Genomic DNA, 23276 nt, shown 5'->3' on the forward strand with positions numbered 1-23276 from the left:
ACCCTTAATAAACATGTTAGTTGCTGTAACTGACACTGGCAAACGGCTGTTTCTCGATTTGACTGTTTACATCAGTACTTGCTGTTGCTTACGCCAGTGTCTTGCATGCAGTAGTAAGTGGCTGTTAATTATAAGAAATAGTAATTAATTCTTAGAAAAGTCACAAGGCTGGTAAGCCTGATTTAACATAAGAAGATTGCATTTAGCCTAATGAACTTTTGCTTCTAGGCCTATTTATTAGTTAAAAGCTAACTCAGATATAATATGCATTATCAATGGTACCTACTGAAACTGAGACAGGCATACAAAGCCTGGCCTAGTTTAATCTACTGAAAATACATCTCACACTATACATGATGTACTGTATGTTAAGAAATCAAGTTTTTGGATGAAATTCTGATGATCGCATGATACACGAGTACTGTATACAGTATACACAAATTAAGATTCTTTTGTATGCTGTATTTTTTATTTCTGAGTTTCACAGAATGTAGTACAGGCTCCAATATCTGCCCCTGAGAATGATACCGATAACCCTTAGCGAGACACCTATATGTGCATCCCTTCACCAGGTGGAAAAAAGCTCATTTAGGTTGAGCATATAGAATTTTGGGACAGAGCTGCTCTTCCCTAAACTCAATAGCACTTGGTCTCCTTCAGTGGGAATTCAGAAACTATTGAAGGAGACAGTTATCCTGCCTAATAATACAGCAATGAAAGCCAAATAGAAGCAACAATATTAATGAAAGCCACACAAGCAACTTTTCTCCACTTTAATGGAAAATACAGAACAACAATAATTTTACAAAACCAATAGCCTCTCTGGGAGGCATCAGCCTTCTGTCTCTTCACTTTTAAAACAATCAGTCATGTGAGGATGGAATTTCAGAAACTTGTGATGACTGGGAAACAAGAGATTATGGAAGAAATAAAGCCATTTGTCTCCACCATTCCAGTATCTAATAGTGCAACAAATGGATGAGGAAGAGGAAAAAGTTCCCATTTGACATGGCTACCCAGCAGTTTCAGACCCTTATGAGAAAAATCTCTGGACAGCCATGGCTGAATTTTATGCTAGGCTCCACCTAACTAAAGACCTTCCAGTGTCTTCCAGAACAATGTTCATTGTAGTAGCCAAAACACTTCTATGGACCCTATTGGGAGCACTCTGACTTTCTGGAGTGTTGCATTAAGGCCTGAAAGGAAGCACTGGTGGGCTCCAACATTTTGCTCCCAAATGTAACCTCCCTATTGCTTTCCACCCCTAACTGTTGGGACTCTTTCAAGAGCCTGTTGTCGCACAACTCACTGAATAAGCCCGACAACAGAATTCTATAATACATACTGTTCTTGAAAAAAATGAATCTGGGAAATGATACCCTTGAGAGTTTCCTCTTCCTTAGCCTAAGAAAGCTTGGTGTGAATCCAGTCCATACTAAAGGACCCCTATGACAACAGAAGGAAGGACAACAATTGCATCAGCAACCTTTTCAAAGCAAACACGACACTCCTACCAGGGGAAAGAAAAATCAACTCCTGGACTGCGTATTACAAGGGAAGAGGTGGAACCCATAGGATTTGCATGGTTGGGGTTGTCTTCTACAGCATAATATGCAGTGGAAGTCCTTCCCCTTGGGGAACACAGTATAATTCGCTATGGGCTAGGGTAGAGATGGTCTCACCCTCCCTCTCTAAAGTAGTTTTTTTCCAAAACCCAGGCCCCCCTTTTTAAAAGGGAACTGCTTTATTTGCCACCTCTCCAGCGTCCCCAAGAAGAATTCCTTTGAACGAGAGGGTGATCCTTGGCCTGTCAAATATGAACAAACATTATTTGCATAAATGTTTATATATAATGAGCTCAGGAATGAAGGATTTAAACTGGTGGCCTACCTAGATAACTGGCTAATCTAGGGAGCCACCAGAGAAGTGTTGACAAAACCTTAGAGTGGTAGTTAGCAGACTCCAGTCAAAAGTTTCTTAATAAGAACAAATTCCACTTTACATCCAGCAGACTTTTTCTGAGGCTGGGACTTCGTTGGGCTACTCTTTGCAGCCAGCTGTCTCTTCCCAAAGCACTCAAACCAGAATAAAGAACTTAGAAGATTCCTTGCACAGCCCAGCTTTTCTAGATGACAATTGGAACGAAGTCTGGGACTGTAACAGTTTGGGTCCAAGGCAGATCTAATCCTGAGATTGTGACTGTAGGATTTAACAGAGCCTGGATCTCACATGCCAGGAAAAGGCTTTGTGATTGCCATCATCTGAGATTGGGATGATACTCTGTCCATGGACCTGGAAGGGGTCTCTGGCAAGCAGGCTGACCTGACTCCACTGTTCATACGAGTGATAATACATATGGATACCTCCTTGACAGGTTGGGGAGGCCATTGGGAGGACTGTCACTTAGGGGGAAGATGGTCACCTGCTCGGGGAGCAAAATACCAGCCTCCTGGGGCTATTGGCTGTCTTTCCATCTCAGAAAATTGAAACCTCTACAGGGGACTCACATTTTGTTCATCCTGGATAATATGACTGCAATGCCATGAGGCATTGCAGTCATACTGTTAGGTTCATGCTAAGCCCCTCTAAAGTCAGTAATTGCTAACATGCTTCCACAATCCGGAAGTGGACCACATGCGAGAACCATCAACTTCTAGTGCATGGTCTCTGAACCTGTATATTCAGGTAATAGCAAGAGTTGGACTCCTACGGGAGGCCAATATATCTTTTTCCTTCTTTGCCCCAGATTTTGAAAGCTTTGAAAAATCTACAGTACTAGCTTTCAACGGAACCATTTGCCTAGTAGCCCTGATTATCCAAACGGTCAGTGGTTCCTTATTTCTTCAACAGGCAGAAGAATATATTCCATTGCCGTCCATTGTTCTATCCCAGACAGATGGAGGGGAAGTAGTCCGTTCTGAGCTGCGACATTCATGTAAAATTTTAAATCTAATCTACTGTGAAGATTATTTGCTTAACATTGCTAGGTACCTAGTGCTAAACTACAGACTTCACCTGTCCAACATACCAGTCCGTAAGGGAAATGTGTTGGATTACCCGTACACTGAGAGCCCAGTTGAAATCTGTTAAAACAGTTTTACATTTTATTATCTTTTGAGGTTAAGCGCCTTGCTATTTCAACAATCATGGCATACAAGGCAGCATTGGTGGAACCCTTGCCTTATGGTTCGGATTTCATTCTAATATACAAATTGTGAATTCCATTCTCCGGTCTTTTACACTGCAAAGGTCAGCTCCTGCAAAGTTTCCCATTACCTGGTCCCTTAATAAGGTTCTTAGACTTATGTCATCCCCTCAATTCATGAGTCCAATAAAAATACAACTCATATGATGCAAAAGGCAGTCTTCTTGACTGCTTTGGCATCAGGAGCTCAGATTAGCATACTGGGCTCTCTTAGACAAGGACAACATTTCAACACTCATACATCTAGTTATCACTTGCTGCTGTCTCCTGGCCTATCATTCCTGGCCAAGAATGTGGACTTTTTTAAAGGGAAAATCCCCTTTTTTGAAAGGAACTCAGCATTTCATATAAAATATTATGTCTGGTTCAAAGTACTTATGGTTTACCTTGATGCCATGGCATACATCCCAGACGGTCCTATGTTTCCTACATCACTCTCTCTACATGGGATGAGAATAATTTTAGTGGGCCTCATTAACCCTTAAACGCCTACTGGATGTATCATACGTCGACTAAAATTGTCTGTTGGGTGCCAAGTGGACGTACTGTACGTCGACTACAAAAAATTTCAACCTTCGGTCAAATTTGACTCGACGAAATGGTCGAAAAACGTTGTAAGCTAAAACTCTTACATTCTAGTAATATTCAATCATGTACCTTCATTTTGCAACAAATTGGAAGTCTCTAGCACAATATTTCGATTTATGGTGAATTTTTTAAAAAAACTTTTTCTTACGCCTGCTCGGTAACTCGGCCAAAAATTTCAGAAATTCTTTCGTCATTTTGTCGTAATTTTTGCACTGTTCTATATTAGCTGTTACATAAAGTTTTATATATGAAAATGTGTGCAATTTCATGTACAATACAACAGAAAATAACTCATGGTTATAGCTTTTATCAGTTTTGAAATATTTTCATATAAATCACGATAACTGCCAAAATTTCAACCTTTGGTCAACTTTGACTCGACCGAAATGGTCAAAAAACGCAATTGTAAGCTAAAACTCTTACATTCTAGTAATATTCAATCATTTACCTTCATTTTGCAACCAATTGGAAGTCTCTAGCACAATATTTCGATTTATGGTGAATTTTTGAAAAAACTTTTCCTTACGTCCACGCCAGAAATTCTTTAAATCACGTTGTCGTAATGTTTGCACTGTTTTATATTAGTCGTTACATAAAGTTTTATATATGGAAATGTGTGCAATTTCATGTACAATACAACAGAAAATAACTCATGGTTGTAGCTTTTATCAGTTTTGAAATATTTTCATATAAATCACGATAACTGCCAAAATTTCAAGCTTCGGTCAACTTTAACTCGACCGAAATGGTAAAAAAATGCAATTATAAGCTAAAACTCTTACATTCTAGTAATATTCAATCATGTACCTTCATTTTGCAACAAACTGGAAGTCTCTAGCACAATATTTCGATTTACGACGAATTTCTGAAACAAAAAAAAAAAAGAAAAAAAAAAAAAAATTTCCTTACGTCTGCGCTGCTGCTGATAACTCGGCGAACATCTCAGAAATTCTTTCATCATGTTGTCGTAATGTTTGCATCGTTTTACATTATTCGTTACATAAACTTTTATATATGAAAATGTGCACAATTTCATGTAGAACACAACAGAAGATAGCTCATGGTTGTAGCTTTTATCAGTTTTGAAATATTTTCACATAAATCACGATAACTGCCAAAATTTCAACCTTCGGTCAACTTTAACTCAACCGAAATGGTAAAAAAACGCAATTGTAAGCTAAAACTCTTACATTCTAGTAATATTCAATCGTTTACCTTCATTTTGCAATAAATTGGAAGTCTCTAGCACAATATTTCGATTTATGGTGAATTTTAAAAAAAAACATTTTCCTTACGTCTGCGCGGTAACTTGGCCGAACATCTCAGAAATTCTTTCGTCTCGTTGTCGTAATATTTGCACCGTTTTATATTAGTCGTTACATAAAGTTTTATATATGAAAATGTGCACAATTTCATGTACAATACAACAGAAAATAACTCATGGTTGTAGCTTTTATCAGTTTTGAAATATTTTCATATAAATCACGATAAATAAAAAAATTAGACTTTCGGTCAACTTTAACTTGACCAAAATGGTCGAAAAACTAAAATTGTAAGCTAAAACACTTACAGTCTAGTAATATTCAATCAATTAGCTTCATTTTTCAACAAACGGGAAGTCTCTAGCACAATATTTCGATTTATGGTGAATTTTTGAAAAAAACATTTTTTTACGTCCTCGCGTTACTAATTCATGCATCATTTTGTGATAATATTTTCTCTGTGTTGCTTTGATCGTTTTACAATTTGTTATATACCAAAATCATCGCAATTTAGTGTACAATACAACTAAAAAAATTAACTCATTAGCTTTAACCGTTGTGCTTACAGCGATTTGTATACAATTGTTTTTTTTTTTTTTTGCTGTCATATATTCCAATATTTATATATGATAATGATATTTTTTCATTTCTGATGGTTGCATACTAAACTTCAGGCAATGACAAAAAAAGGAGCCAAAAATGAACTCTTAATCTTAAAAACTGAACTTTTTTTCTTAATCTTAAAAACTAATAATGCTGTGATTTTTGAAAAATACTTTTTTTTTGCGCTACCCTCTTCAGCCAAGTTGGCTGAAGAGGACGCGCTCCTTTTTTTATCCCCTTTCTTGTATATTTTTATGTCTTAAAATATACAATTTATCAATTATATTATTGTGAATCATTATTTTTTCGATCAAATAGTGATGCTCCACAGTTATACAGGAGATGTTTTTGTAAATAGATGCTCGGCGTTTAAGGGTTAAAAAGGCAGACCCTGGCTCCTTTCCGAAGTCACATGACATCCAAAGGTGAGTACAGTTCATTGTTAACTTTCTTTGGAAATGTTTTCCTTCAAAGAAGTTTTTGAGCGTATGGAGTGGTTATCTGAGACTATTCCTGAACTGGTGAAGGCACAATAATCCTGCAGCCAGACCCAACATAATTAGGTAAGCCACAGTAGAACCACAATGGATAATACATTTATAGGCTCGTGTGTCTCCTGTTCTTTACTGCCAGACCCGAATGGGAATCCAGAATAAAGAAAACTGTTGATAACCTGAGACTTTACCCCGAATAAAAAACTCCTGAAACACTATTGCCACGAGAGTGGTGATCATGCTGAGATATTACTGGGGAAGATGCAACATAATTAGGTAGGCCACCTTCGAACCACAAGAATAACTCATATATTGGTTCGTGTGCTTTCCTGTTCTTTATTGCCAAACCCTATGGGTACCTGGAATAAAGAAAATGGTTAATAACCTGTGACTATAACTCAGACCAAACATTAATCTGTCAATTTCTTTTGTAAGCTTCTTTGTGGATGAACAGCGGCTACGCTATCAAAAAACAGGTTTTGACGTAGGAAAAACCTATTTTTGGTAGCCGCTGTGAATCCTCAAACCCACCCACTTACCCTGACGAAAAGGCATGGGACTGGGGTGGACATTTTATCTTGCACAGACCTGGCATGTAATGAAGATGGCCCAATCAGGCTGTGCAAGGGTGATGCAGAGCCTCAGTAATCTTTGTACGACGGAGATAGAGCCCTTCTGTCCTGAGTCCTTTATATTCTATCACTGCTCCAACAAGCACTATTCTGGCCAAGACCAATAATAAGAGAATTCTTTGCAATTGGTTGGTCTGTCTTATGGAGCCCTGGGGGACCATGAGAGTGTAACGCCTTTGAGGACTCACAGCATCTATGTTTGTACTAATTTTTTTGTCAGAAGCTGACTTTTTGGGAAAAATTATTTTACATTTTTCATAGTTTATCTTTTATGTAAAAATTTTTTTATGCAGTTCTGTTTATTCAATTCTTAAAGTCTCAAACATCAAAGAGTATAAATTGCATTAAATATAGCCTTAATTAATTGTGGCACAGTGGCCACTACAGTTAAGACACTAGTTAGATTATAATCATTCATCTTTAGTCAAGCTGCTAGGCTGAACAGTATCAGATTCCCAACCCTGAACAGCAAATGGAATTTTTATGGCTCTCCTGTCATGATTCTTGTCTGCGTTGTTTCTATATCTAAGGGGCATTGGTGGCCTCCCATCAAGGACTAATAATAATATTGTCTTATGACAATGTTCATTTCAACACCTCAAATGTTCATTTGACACCTCAAAATAATGAACTAGACTGAACTGCATCTAGTAAAAGGAAAGGGCTAAGTTGGAGACCTCAACTTACAGAAATTAGAACTGAGAACTAAACACAAAAGTTCCAGGAACTGACTTCCCTGGGAATGTATAGTGTCTTGTAAACACGTGTGCTTGTCAAAAGTGACAGGTAGGTGTTGTAAAAGGTGAGATACAAATACAGAATAAACAAGATATGAATGCTGTATTTGCTAGTGTATAAGACGCACTCTCGCATATTTCATCATACATTTATTGAAAGATATTTTAAAGTGGTTTTCTAGAAAAAATATATGATTCTGTGCAAGAAATACAACATTGTTTGAGTATACTGGAATAAAGTATGAAATCGTATGTAAATTTACATTCACCATTAAAGGAAACTTAATGAAATTTACCATTAATAAACGTTTGTGTGTTACTGCGACAGGCCACCAGGGAGGCACTATGATTTTGTTTACATCCACTCATTGCAAATGGCTGACAGGCTAACTGACAATGTTTTTTTGTGTTTGATATTTAAAATATTGAAAACAAGCTGAATTATCAGTCTGTTACCACAAACTTATGAAAAATTGCTTACGGTACATCGGCAGTTAGCTTGTCAGCCATTTGCAATGACTGGATGTAAACAAAATCATAGCACCGCCCTGGTGGCCTGTTGCGGTAACATGTAAACGTTGTTTACGTGTTACCACAGATAACCATAGATAAACGTTGTTTATCTATGGTAAATTTCATTTAGTTTTCTTTAACATGATTTACTGTGATAGGCTTGTTTTTTATTGTTTTATTATTAGCAACAAATTTTGTGCCTACCCAGTATGCTCGCGGTGGGCTAGGCATAGCCTAGCCTACGGCACTCGGTCTCCCATCTGTAATATGAATGCATTGGATGCAGGGCAGTTTTCTGATACATTTACTGTTTCCAACCAACATGATTTCTACTTAGAAATTTCAAACTGCCTAAGTTCTGGCTACCATATCACACTTGAACAAATTAATTTCAACATTCAAACAAAAATATGCTCTCATATTAAACTCTGTCAGAAATGTAAAATGCAAAGTGCTCATGAGTAAGCAATAACCATATAAGATGCAGAGACAAGGTAACTTACACCAATCATATACCAAACTCCAACTTACAAATAAACAAACACAACTAATACAAAAAGATATGACAACTAGCACAACAAAATAACAGTTTGTGAACAACTGTCATGGGAATATTATCTACCATGCAGGTCCCAAGCCTGGGTAAGGGAGGAGGGTTGAGCACAGGGTTAATGTCCCTACCTTGTAAAAAGCATATTGTTACGGAAACTTACATCAGACCTAATACAGGCGGATCCTGTGTTGATGAAAATGCGAGAAATGGAGTATTGAAATGGAAAACAACATTAAAAGAAGGCATCTGAAACATGCTTAGTCTAGATAGAGCAGGATATGCCCAAACACTCATCAATGAAGTTAAGAAGTACCAGTTAGATATAACTGCTGTGCACGAGGCAAGATGGACTGGAAACGGTGATTGTAAGATAGATGGTTATACAACCTTATAAAGTGGCAGAGATGATGATATCTACAGGGGTGGCTTGGGCTTCTGTCTGACAGATAAAGTGTACAGAGCAGTGGAAAACTTTGTGCCATTAAGTGAAAGACTAGCAAAAATCAGAGTACAGAGCAAATGGTTTAAACTCTCAGTAATAGTAGCATATGCCCCAACAGAAGAGAGTGATGGTGATGAGAAAGATGATTTTTAGGAAAAGGCCCATGAGGTTGTATAATAAATATCAAAGCATGATGTAATATTAGTATTGGGTGACTTTAATGCTAAGATTGGACATGAAGTAGATGTACTGGGCCCCAGCAATTGGAAGACAGTGCCCACGAGGCACAATATTTCCCCACTAGGAAATTCACAAGCACACATGGAATTTACCTGATGGAATTACAAGAAATCAAACTGATCACATACAACAAAAATTCAGAAGTGCACTGATGGACGTACATAGTTTCTGAGGAGCTGACTGTGACTCAGACCATAACTTAGTGATTGCCAGGGTCAAGATCAATTTGAAAATAAAAAGGAACAGTAGGAATGCAGGGAGAGAAAATTTAACACTGATAAGCCTCAAAGATGAGGCATGTAGGATGGAATATCAAATAGAAATTAGAAACAGATTTGATGTTTTATAAATAACAAATGAAGATGAAGAAATAGGACTCCAAGAAAAATGTGGAGACAGAACAAATTGTTGAAGAAGCAGCTGAGGAGACCAATGAGTACATGGAGAGCACAGGTAACAAACATTGGTTTGATGAGGACTGCAGAAGAATGGCGGAGGAAAGGAAATGAACAAGGATAGAATTCTTACAGACCAGGAATACCCAGGCACTAGGAGAGAAATTTAGGGAGAAAAGAAGGGCAGCAACGAGAATAAACAGAACTGGATAACATGGACAGGAACATAACAAATCGTAGGATAAGGGAAGGCTATAGAGGTATCAGGAAAATAAAGAATGGATACCAAGCAAGAAGTAGAGTAGTGAAAGATGCCAATGGAAGTATTATGCTACAGGAGGTCAAAATACTGGAGACATAGAAGAACTATTTCTGTGAGCTGTTAAATAGAGAACATGAGAAACGGGCAACATTATTCTGGTAAATATAAAGGGACATAAGACAAACTTTACTAATTATAGAGGGATTACACTTTTACCAACCCACTATAAGGTACTAGCCAAAACTATAGAAGTTCAACTAGAACCTCACATAGACAGCATTGGGCGAATATCAATGTCGGTTTAGAAAAGGAAGATCAACAATTGACCAGATTTTTATTGAGACAATGGGAAAACACTGGGAGTATAAGAGATATGTGGCAGGTTTCTGTTGGCTTTAAAAAAAGCATACAATTGCATCCATAGAACATCATGTGGAATATTATGAGGGGGTTTTGTATACCTTGAAAAATTATAAACTTAGTAAATGTATGCTACTGGAATAGTAAAGAGTTGTGTCCAGGTAAGAAGGAAAAAAAAAGTGTTTGAAATTAAAACAGGTTTGAGACAGGGATGCTTTTATCTCCAATGTTGTTTAATGAAATTTTCAAGAAAATAATGCAGGGTATTGAGAAGTTGAGGGTAGGGTCATCTTTGGAAACACAAATGCACAAGTCCTTGCATTTGCAGATGATGTTGATTCTTAGCTACAGAGATAAAAAATAGAGAACATCCTTATATACCATTCAAAGAAATTGCTGCCAGAGTGGGACTCTACAGATCAGTGAAAGTAAAACTGAAATGAACAACCAACAACAACAGGAACAACAAAATATGGTAGATATCGAGAATGTGAGGGACTTTAAATATTTAGGAAGTATGTTAACCCTTAAACGCCTACTGGACGTATCATACGTCGACTAAAATTGTCTGTTGGGTGCCAAGTGGACGTACCGTACGTCGACTACAAAAAATTTCAACCTTCGGTCAACTTTGACTCGACCGAAATGGTCGAAAAACGCAATTGTAAGCTAAAACTCTTACATTCTAGTAATATTCAATCATGTACCTTCATTTTGCAACAAATTGGAAGTCTCTAGCACAATATTTCAATTTATGGTGAATTTTTGAAAAAAACTTTTTTCTTACACCCGCGCTGTAACTCTGCCGAAAATTTCAGAAATTCTTTCGTCATTTTGTCGTAATTTTTGCACTGTTCTGTATTAGCTGTTACATAAAATTTTATATATGAAAATGTGCGCAATTTCATGTAAAATACAGCAAAATACAACCCATGGTTGTAGCTTATATCAGTTTGGAAATATTTTCATATAAACCACGATAACTGCCAAAATTTCAACCTTTGGTCAACTTTGACTCGACCGAAATGGTAAAAAAACGCAATTGTAAGCTAAAAATCTTACATTCTAGTAATATTAAATCATTTACCTTCATTTTGCAACCAATTGGAAGTCTCTAACACAATATTTCGATTTATGGTGAATTTTTGAAAAAACTTTTTCCTTACGTCCGCGCCAGAAATTCTTTAAATCATTTTGTCGTAATGTTTGCACCATTTTATATTAGTCATTTTTATGTATAAAAATTTTATATATGGAAAAAATTTTTCATGTAAATACAACAACTGAAAATAACTCATGGTTGTAGCTTTTATCAGTTTTGAAATATTTTCAATATAAATCATTTTGCAATAAACTGTCTCTAGCAAAATTTCTGAAAAAAAAAAACTTTTTCCTTACGTCCGGCGTCGTGTAACTCGGCGAACATCTCAGAAATTCTTTTGTCAACCTTCTGTCAATTAGTCGTTACATTTAACTTTTATATATGAAAATGTGTGCAATTTCATGAAATGGTAAAAACGCAATTATAACTTTAACTCGACGGAAATGGTAAAAACGCAATTGTAAAAAACTCTTACATTCTAGTAATATTCAATCGTTTACCTTCATTTTGCAATAAATTGGAAGTCTCTAGCACAATATTTCGATTTATGGTGAATTTTTGAAAAAACATTTTCCTTACGTCTCTTGCGATAACTTGGCCGAACATCTCAGAAATTCTTTCGTCACGTTGTCGTAATATTTGCAATTGTAAGCTAAAACACTTACAGTCTAGTAATATTCAATCAATTAGCTTCATTTTTCAACAAACGGGAAGTCTCTAGCACAATATTTCGATTTATGGTGAATTTTTGAAAAAACATTTTTTACGTCCGAAATGCGTTTAATTCATGCATCATTTTGTGATAATATTTTCTCTTTGTTGCTTTGATCGTTTTACAATTTGTTATATACCAATATCATCGCAATTTAGTGTACAATACAAACAAAATCAAAATAACCCGTTAGCTTTAACCGTTTTGCTCACAGCGCGATTTGTATAAAATTATATATGAAAAATTTTTTTTGCGGTCATATATTTCAATATTTATATATGATAATGATATTTTTTCCATTTCTGATGGCTGCATACTAAACTTCAGGCAATGCCTAAAAAATGAGCCAAAAATGAACTCTTAATCTTAAAAACTAAGCGTGCTGTGATTTTTTGAAAAAAACTTTTCCGCGTCGGCACTAACTCACCGAACGCCGCCGGCATACGGGAGACGTTTTTGTAAATAGAGGCTCGGCGTTTAAGGGTTAACATCCAGAAATGAGAGAATAGGGAATAGAGAAGCAACATCACAAGGTCTACCAAATTAAGAATTTACAACATCATTATCAGGACACATGGTTAGAATGGAAGAGGGCAGAATGCCTAGAGTGGTTATGGAGGGATCAATAGAACGGAGAAAACTGGTTGGGAGGCTGAAGATGAGATGGAAAGATAGTGTGTTAAGAGAAATGGGAGTGGAGGGTCCTGAGAATAACTGGAGATGCAGCACACAACTGGGGAATGTGGGGAGGTCTTGTGCAAACAGCCATGGGTCACCAAAAGGCCCAAGAGCCACTGGAGTGAGAGAGTATTACTCCACTAATCAAAAGAAGATTCATCAAATAGAAGCAAAAGGGTAACCTGATAAGGAGTGACCTCCAGAATATCTATGAAAAGAAAGTGTTGAGAATACAAAAAGGAGCTAAAAATGTTTAAAGAATCACTGTACTGTAAGTGGCTACCAAGATTTACATGCGTTTGAGTGGTGACTAATTGATGGAAGGAAGTAAAGGATTCCATTTTACAAAGAACTACGGTTAAGAGTATCAACAACGATTCCATTTTAAAAAGAACTACGGTTAAGAGTATCAACAACGATTCCATTTTACAAACAACTACAGTTAAGAGTGTCAACAACCACAAAAGGGTAAAGATACAATGAGTCCAGAAATACTACACTTAAATACAAATATGCTGAAATGAACAAATAAAATAAAAGAAGAGAGAAAAACTCCAAATGGGGAAATACTTAATTTTTCAAGTGTCTTCCAAAGAAGATTCATCAACAATAGAATATGTTCACTGATTATTGAATGGTATTAATTATCGACAATTACATTACTCTGGACGGCAAAGCAAAATAGTGGAAGAAATGTTTTATGTTACCTTAAATATTTCAAGGAAAAGCAGCGATAGTATGTTTAACTCGGCTAATTACAGTATGTACCGGAAAATTCAAATTTCCTTAGTAGATGGTTCAACCTAATTTTTAATATAATTATTAAAATACAATATTACACTGAAGTTTATCTTAATATACAAGTACAAACAGTTTCAAAGCACCCGATAGAGAGTGGGTTTGATGAAAGTTAAAGTTTTCCCATGGGCTTCATAATCTATTCTTTTAGCAGCATAGATGATTTCTTGCTTCTCCCACTGCAGTCTTGAGCTTGGAGAATGTTGCTTTCTAAGGACATGTCTTGTAAAGGGCAAGATGTAGCAGCAACAAAGAGGGGTGTAAAAAAATTCACCCATGTAGGAGGATTAAAACTTGGAGTTCTGACATGCAAGTAAATCAGGAACTCAAGCTTCTGTCAACATCTGGTAGAAACTCAATATGCCAAATGCAAGGGCATGTCAAGGATGACAGCTGATGAGAGCCATACATATTTTCAAAACAATTAATTTCTTACCCACATCAATTTTCCTGACAAGATCATATTTTCTAAAACCGAACATTAAGTGCGTGTAGAGTACTAAATTTAGTATCATTTGGAAACGAGATTAGTCCACAAATGACACTTTGCCAAACTATCATCAAACATTATGGGATGGGAAGTGGCCATAGACCTACCAAATGCAACAATCGAGGATTTCTATTGACTGATGAAAAGATACTGTCATATGTTCTCAAAGTTTTGTAGACTTTCAAAGAGGACATTGACAGAAAGATTTACTTGGCATGCATCCAACAAGCAATGCCTATACATCTAGGAATTCCAATGGGCTGGGAATCTTTGGGGAGTTCTTAGAACTTTCCAGGAGTTTGGAAATTTGAGGGCATTCCCATTTTGACTTAAAATTGCAACTATAACTTAACACTAGTCTTGAGTTGATCAGTGAGAAGGGTAAAATGTCCTTGATTATCACATCTGACAAAGGAAAGAGATCTACATACCGTTTTTTCAAAACTTCCAATTTCTTGAATCTGCGATTAATTTTTCAGTGTAAATGTCAGTTATTGGTGAGTCAACAAGGAGCTCAAAATGCCTAACAAATGGGACTGTATGTGCATGAGGGTGACATGACATATCATCCAAGGATTCAAAGCACAAGTGTGTCAACAAATAATGCTCTGTACACTTAGACTAGACAGTATGATCTAATTACCCAGTTTGCAATAGGCCCAATATGGCATTTGGCAAAAAATAATGGCACCAGTGATGTTATACAATAAAGTGGCCTCATCCAATTCCTCATACCAATCAACAAATGTGCTATGGTAAATGGCACCAATCACTACAACAAAACCATCAAGACTATCCAGACTGTACTCCTTAATTACCAGGCAAGGTTACACAATATGAGTGTGAACAAAGGCATCTACATGCTAGGTAATAAGCATGCATCTAAAGTACATGTAACCTTAACCTATTAAAGGTGAAACTCTTCTTTGTCCAAAAATGTGGCTAACTTGATTTGCACTTGGTTGGTTGGATGCAGTTCAAAATTCCCAACAATGCATAGGTGAAAAAATGTACATCGAGACCCACTGTTCAGGAAAGTACAAACTCATCTATCATTGCCAAAAAGTTGCAAATAGTATGCATCATATGAGGCTCTGCACAAGCCCTTTTTGCAACTAGTAGATCTTGTAGTGTGTTGGCACTGTATCAGCAGCAGTACGAGCTGTGACAACTCTATATACTCGTGGCATTTGGTAATGTCTTCAAGCAAAGGAATGTGTGGTGCCTAGTACCACAATTATGTCATGGGGACTGCTCTGTGCATGCAATCTGCTACATAAATGGGCTGGCTTATGGCATGCGAAACAAAGGTTTAGTTTATCCTTCTCAACTCATAAGTGGCTTAAGCAGGGTAGACTATGCTATGGTCCCTGAAACAAAAACAACATTGAGGGAGGACCTTCAGAGGATTTCTGATAATTGGGGGCTCAGTGTGACCATGCATTAAGCTTCACAGTGTACTTTGGTGATCACAAGCTATCAAAAATATAAGAATGAAGGTGGTTGTGGTTCTTGTAGGAGACTAAGTCTTGGTGGTTCATATTCAAAAAAATGTTTTCTGTGACACTCATTTCTAATGTCTGGAATACAAACTGCTGCCCTTTCTTCAACGGGTCTGAATCAGAGATTCTAGGGACAGACAATGAATACTGATAGGCATCAGAAAATATCTAGACATTTTAATTAATTAATATTTACTGAATACAGTATATGAAATGCATCAAAAGATGACAACCACATTGCAGGAATGCGCACTTCAACTCGGCTCTCCAAAACTCAAATCTGAACAGTGACACTTCATGTAAAAAACTGAAGCCATATGAATAACCAAATCAACTATGAAAAAGAAAATTCTGACAAGGTCTGACTTTCAGTCATTTTGATTGTCTTTTTGGGACTGGAAATTGGTAGAAATTTCTGGTATTAGAAACTAACAAGAAGATAATACTAAAGTGGAAAAATTTCTATTAACTAGATTTCCAACATTAGAAATGTAATTTATACACCACCAAAAACCAATTGGAAACTACGTGGTAACAACAAATATAGACAACTTCAATGTAAAAGTAACAAAACATGACAAAATTAGTGTCCAGGGTACTGTAATATTACAAAGAAAGAAGAAAAACAAACATAGTAGATTAAAAGACCATCTTAGCCTCATCAAAGGAGATATAATAGCACTTTGAAATCTGACATTTCAGCTAGAAAAACAAAGGGGTATTAAAAGAACCAAAGATTACATTTGGTGGATAGTCTATTATTCTGAAAATTAAAACTTTTGGACAAAACAGGGAACTGAAACCATTTATACCTTAACCTCTCCTGTGCTAAAACTGTCGTAAATATGGGCACTTAACATGCTTAAATGTTTAATGGATAGAAGGGTAATAATCCATAAACAATATCAAATATAATAAAATAAAAAATTTTTAAAAGTAATTTGTACTTTTCCTAACATACAAACCTGAGGTCGCTGCATATGGGATTAACTTTCAGCGAGCTGGAAGTCTGACTATTAAACTTTTGCAAGGTTGGTTATGGTAACAGTTACCAAAGGTAGGGGTGGAAGCACAGCCCACCCGGTCAGTATACATTCAGTTCTACACAGTTTACCTTTTGGCCCAGGTAAGGGAATGAGGAGAGGTAAGAGGTGGGCTCTTAATGTAAAGACCTCAGGTTTGTATGTTAGGAAAAATACAAATTACCTTTAAAAATTTGTCATTTTGTTCCTACACGAATACATATGGGAGACCTACTTTTGGAGGGAGGATTCTGAGTAAATCTCTGAACTGGATGGTAGTTCGGTTCACCTGGGTACTCTCTTCCTGGTCATGAAAGAGCAAAGGAAGGAAACCATACCTCTGATCCACTGAACAAGGGAGATGTTCAATCATCAGACTTCAGGGTATTTCGAATCAGAGGAATGTAATGTCCTTGATTCAAAAAGGTTTGGATGAACCTCCCGTGTCGGAGACTATACCTTGCTAGAGAAAAGGAAGGATACTCAGTCATCTAGATCACCTGCATGCACACCAGTCCAGCATGTGACAGCTTGTTCACTGTTCCTCTGCCCAGTGGAAGAGGAAGGAAGACAGGAGAAAGGAAGGAGGCCAGTCCCACACACACCTGCTAGGAGCTGCACACCTTAGGCGAGATGCAACCTGTCCCTCAAGAGCTGGATGAACTAAATGACCTGCTGAGCATCCACCACAGGATCTAAGGAAAATGAGCCCAAGGACCTATGGGCAACATCCCTAAGTAAAAGGAGATGAGTATAATCTGTATGATTACATTCCATCCACACTGATGTCCACCAAGAAGTTGCGGGGTAAGCTTATCTGATCATCTCACTAGTCTGAGAAATGACAATTTGGACATCGTTTCTTGGCCAACTCGAAGGTAACAAATGAGTCGTTAGCACTGGGTTGGAAGTCTAGTCTTTATGGAGGCAACATAGATGTCATACTGTCACTGGCACCACAGGACCATCTCACCGAACACTGTGTAAGCTTCCAAATGTAAATGGGTACCAAATGTGTCTTACTTTATTCAAAGGTGCAAGAAGAAGAACAGAACAGCGCCAACTTCAGCAATCACCAATGAAGGACCATGATCAAGCTTCTTTAGAGGTTGAGCGAATCTGGAAGTCAAGGTGTCAAGATCAACTGTCCTTATATCCTGACTATAGCGAATAAATGTTGTAATGACATCCATCTTACTTGGGACGTATGGCTGGTCACTGCACTGAATGTTCTTTCTGTCTGCTCGTGTACTTCCACTGCAATATAGCAGATGAAAGGACACTGGGACTATACCGTGGTGTTGTTGCTATCACACCGGGGAATATCTATTCTGGATCTTGAGACTCCTGTCTACAAAGAACTGTGCTCAAGTCCCAAGAAAGGAAGTGTAGGAGACTGCCATCCTGGTCAACTTTCCTAGGAATGAAAAGTCTCTGGAGGAGGATAGTGGAACCATGGCAGTACCTTGGTGTTGCTGCTATCAAAGACTCCTGAAACTGTCTCAAGATCCACATAATACTTCCCCCGGATTGTGGATAAACTGGTAATTACAGCAGCAGCAGCTACTGCTTACATCTCCCACTCCTCACAAGAAGATTATAACTACATAAAATCAAAAGAAATGGAGCTTGTAGGTACCGTTTCTTGACTGAGTAGGAACCAAACACAAGTTGTTGGAACTTAGTTTGGAGGTATTGTTGATCTCCTGGCGAGTCATACAAAACAACGGGGAGTTGCAAGCACAAGTCTTGAATCATGGATGCGAAACAGAACTTGTCTGTCATACATTCATCATCCTGGAGTGTGTCTGGTTGACCACTGTGCCGAGCGTGCTACTGCAAATCCGAGCACCTGCACCAGCAATGTAATGCTTCTGGTTGACTGCTGTGCTGAGTGTACTACTGCAAACCTGTGTACCCGCACCGTCAATTGAAGAGATGGCAGGACACTAGCGGCCCTCCCTCTTGTTGACTAAGTAACTATAGTACCACGGTACCATTCCTTAACAACACTGCGGCACGCCTATCCTCGAATCCTGAGGTTTGGAGATCCAAGATCAAGGTTCTTGAGGTGTGGATTAGGTCAAGTTGGGCTAGGCTAGGCTAGGTTTAGTTTAGACTAGGCTAGGTTAGGTTAAGTACCCAACCTAACCTAACCGAACCCAGACGCTTCAAGAATGGGTAACTACCTTCTGGCTGATGCCACTAAACCAGAAGTCCCAGGAAACTGAAATGCAAGATTGGTAGAGTTAACCTAGAACTAGCTGAGCTAGGCTAAGTACCCAACCAAACCTAACCCAACCTAATCCATTGTACAGCAAGAAACTACCTTGTGGTTGATGCCATTAGACAAGTAGCTCCAGGATACTGAAATGCAGGTCTGGTAAGGTTAGACTAGAACTAGTTAGGCTAGGATAAGTTAGGTTAAGTACCCAACTTACCTAACCTCTTCAGGTGTATGTGAATGTCCTTCGGTTGATGCTTTGAGGCACACAGTATCTCTCTCTCTCTCTCTTCGAGAGAGGATGGGAAGGAATGGGGAGGAGTAAGTCTCACCATTAGGTTACGTCCTCTTGCCTCTCTGAGGGAGGGTGGGAAGGAATGGGGAGACCTTGTCAAAGACAAGGACCCCCCTTTCCATCTTCAAGAATTAGTTTTCATCCTTGCTAAGAAGAGTATTGCAGAAGAAAACACCGAGGTTGTTGCACTGAGGAGTAGGCCTGATCCATAGACTTACGGAGCCAGAAAATAATTCCAATTGCACCAGGATAAAACCTTGCACGATCAGAATTGACTACTGTAGTGTTGTTAGCTTTCTGGGCATTTCGAATTAAAGGAATGTAATATCCTTGATTCAAAAAGGTATGGATGAACCCACATTGTTGGAGACTATAAAACTAAGAATAACCAACAGGTTTCCTCATAGTCAGTCCCTTTCTCCCCCTGCTAGAGAGAAGGAAGGATTTGCATCTACTAATCCAAATAGTTAGGTTATAGATAGGATACTCAGTCATCTAGATCACCTGCATGCACGCCAGTACAGCATGTGACGGCTTGCTCACCGTTCCTCTATCCACTGGAAGAGGAAGGAAGACAGGAGAAAAGGAGGCCAGTCCCATACACACCTTCTCCTAGGTGCCGCACACCTTAGGCGAGATGCAACCTGTCCCTCAAGAGCAGGGTGAACTAAATGACTTATTGAGCATCCACCATAGGATCCAAGGAAAAGGAGTCCAGGACCTAAGGGCAACGTCCCGAGGTAAAAGGAGATGAATGTGATCTGTACGATTGCATTCCATCCTAGTGCTCGTCCGACAGGTTCTTACTGAATGCAATGGACAGACCAAAGCCCCTGGCATCGAAAGATCTGGTCCAAAATGCACTGATGTCCACCAAGAAGTTGCAGGGTATGCTCACCGGATCATCTCACTAGTCAGAGAAATAACAATTTGGTCACCGTTTCTCGGCCAGTTTGAAGGCAACACAGACTCATACTGTCATTGGCACCACAGGACCAAGGAAGTGGAATGATCCATCTCACTGAACACTTTCGAAACATGCAGAATGACGAAGGGCATAAGCTTTCAGATGTAAATGGGTACCAAAGATGTTTTACTTTATTCAAAGGAGCGGGAAGACAGACCAAAACAGTGACAATTTCAGTAAGTCAAGAAAGGACTACGATCATGCTTCTTCAGAGGTTGAATGAATGTGGAAGTCAAGGTACCAAGATCAACTGTCCTTATCTCCTGACTTCAGCGAATAAATGTTGTAAAGACATTCATCTTGCCTGGGATGTATGGTTGGTCACTGCACTGAATGTTCTTCTGTCTGCTCGTGTACTTGCACTGTAATACAGCAGACGAAAGGACATTAGGACCTTTGGTTGACTGTGGCACTAAAGTGCTGTCATTGCTATCACACCAAGGAGTGTCTATCTTGGATCTTGAGACTCTTGGAAGTCTAAAAAGAACTGTGCTTCCATCCCAAGACATGAAGTTTAGGAGACTGCCGCCCTGGTCAACGTTCCTAAGAATGAAGTCTCTGGAGGAAGACAGTGTAACCATGGCACTACACACTAGCTTGGTGTCGTTGCTATCAAAGGAGTGCCTATTTGGACACTGAGACTCCTGAAACTGTCTCAAGATCCACATAATTACCAGTTTATCCATAACCCGAGGAGAAACTCTCCTCAGGTTGTGGATAAACTGGTAGTTACAGCAGCAGCAGCTACTGCTTACATCCCCCCCCTCCTCATGAGAGGATTATAACTACATCAAGTTAAAACAAATGGAGCTCCTAGACACCACTTCTTGACTGAGTAGGAACCAAACACAAGTTGTCGGAACTTAGTTTGGAGGTATTGTTGATTTTCCAGTGAATCAGGCAAAACAATGGTAAGTCGCAAGCTCAAGACTTGAATCATGGATGTGAAACCAAACCTATCTGTCATACATCCATCATCCTGGAGTGTGTCTGGAAGACTGCTGTGCTGAGTGTACTACTGCAAACCTGTGCAACTGCACCGTCAACTGAGGCACTAGCGGAGGGGGGGGGGTTACCTGGGCACGATCAGAATTGACTGACTACTGTTTCAGAAGCACAGGATGGTATGGTTCTACAGAACTTCACTGTAAATGAGACCACCAAGTAGTTGAAAACAAATCAGAAATCCGAAGAAATCCGTGCTGACGAACTATAACTCCCTTGGTTCAGGGAGTAGAAGGTCAATATCAGTGTAGGAACAATCAAGAGTCAATGTTTGATTGCGAACAATGAAACAGATTTCTTTCTACCTGAAAAATATCAACGTCTCTGGGTGACCACAATAAAAAGACCATCAATTCCTGCAATGATGGCTGTATGGGTACGATAGAATGAATTCACTCGATCATGAAAAAGACCATCAATTTACATTAAAAAAGACATAAAAGTTGGTAGAACAATCCTGTTCGCTCGTATGGTAATGTCCGTTGGCCGTTACCAGATGATCAAGTAAAAAACACGCATCTGATAGGCATTGCACAGACGTGCTGTTGATGCACGTGTACATAGGTTGTTGCTGCCTCTCTGTCGTTCTGTTTTGCATTCCCCTAGGAGAAACTGCGACCACCGCTCGAATTCGGGCAGCCCCAATTCTGAATGAGACTCGCACGGCCATGGTCATGATTCACATATTCATAGAGCAAACTGGAAGAGAAAGGAGATCTTGAACCGATCTCAGGAAGGACTCTATCCTCTTGGAGGAGGGAAAAACCCAAAAACTCAGAGTTGATCTTCATCCCTAAATAGAGAATTTTACTGAGTAGGGACTAGTTGACATTTCTCCTTATTTATCAAAAGTCAAAGTTCTTTGGCAAGGAGAAGGGTTCCTGGTAGACCCTTCCATTGTAACCGTGACGGGGAGCGGAGGAACCAGTCACCCAGGTATAGACAAATGTTTATACCTATCAGGTGAGGCTATTTCGCAAGAGAGGATAGGACTTGCGTGAATATCTGGGGAGCAGTGGAAAGACCAAAGCAAAGCACTCGTAACTGGAAGACTGTGCCCCAGAAACAAATCTCAGGGATTTCCTGGACTCTAGATGGACTGGAATGTGGAAATACACATCTTGCATATCTAGTGTTATCATCCAGTCCCCCTGCTGGATGGAGGATAACACTGACTGATTTGTCTCCTTGAACTCTGTTTTTTGAATGTAGAAATTCAATGTGCTTACGCCAAGGACAGGTCCCCCTCCCCCCAATGACTTGGGAACAACAAACAGCCGGTTGTAAAAACTTCTTAAAGAACAATCCTCCACTATGTCTATGGCTTTCTTTCTTAGAAGAGCTGACACTTCCTCCATGAGAGCTACAAACCTCTCGGAGCCCTCCCAGTATGCTGTCAATGTGATCGGCGAAGTTACGAGAGGAGGGTACTTTTTGAAGGATATTGCGTAAACCTCTTTTAAAACCTTGACTGTCCAAGGTTCTGCACCTTTGGCACTCCACCTCTTCCAAAAGAGAGTGATTCTGGCTCCTACAGGTGCACGAAGCATGGGAAAGTCACTTTCTAGAAGAAGGTTTGCTGGAAGTCCTCTTGACAGACCTTGCTGAAAACCGTCTTGGAACGGGGTCTTGAGAAGCCCTGTCTGCCTCCTCGAAAGGGCTGCTGCTGTAGAGGAGATACTGACTTGGATGGAACCGAAGCAAAAGGCTCCTTGGGACACTTTGCTGACTGGGCTAGAAGATCTTGCGTAGAGTTCTTCTGTAAGCTGGTGGCAATCTCCTTAACTGCCAACTACGGGGACAAGAAATGTCTGTCCAAAGGGAAGTACAGAAGAGCAGACTTCTGGACGGACGTAACTCCTTTTGTGGTGAAGGAGCATCACAGTTCCCTCTTCTTGAGGACTCCAACAGCAAAAAGAGCTGCCAGTTCAGAAGAGCCATCCCTTATTGCCTTACCTGCACAGGATAAGACACCTAGCCAGTCAGAAGTCAAGTCCATCGCTAGCACATCATGTTCTTCAATCTTTCTAGCTAGCGCTCCTATCGTCCAGTCTAGAAAACTGAACACCTCGAGAACCTTAAATAGGTGTTTCACTAAGTGGTCGAATTCTGATGAGGCAAAGAATACCTTTGCTGAAGAAAAAGCTGAACTTCTTGACGAGTCAATTAATCTTGAGAAGTCACCTAGGGAAGAG

The 23276-nt window shown here is 39.0% G+C and overlaps 1 protein-coding gene across 1 annotated transcript in view; it reads right to left on the reverse strand.

Moving 5' to 3' along the window:
* l(1)10Bb (BUD31-like protein) overlaps positions 1-23276 on the reverse strand; it is an 85436-nt gene that overhangs the window by 12238 nt on the left and 49922 nt on the right. The window lies entirely within an intron of this gene.

Source organism: Macrobrachium rosenbergii, chromosome 52, assembly GCF_040412425.1.
Source record: "Macrobrachium rosenbergii isolate ZJJX-2024 chromosome 52, ASM4041242v1, whole genome shotgun sequence".
Taxonomy (NCBI): Eukaryota; Metazoa; Arthropoda; class Malacostraca; order Decapoda; family Palaemonidae; genus Macrobrachium; species Macrobrachium rosenbergii.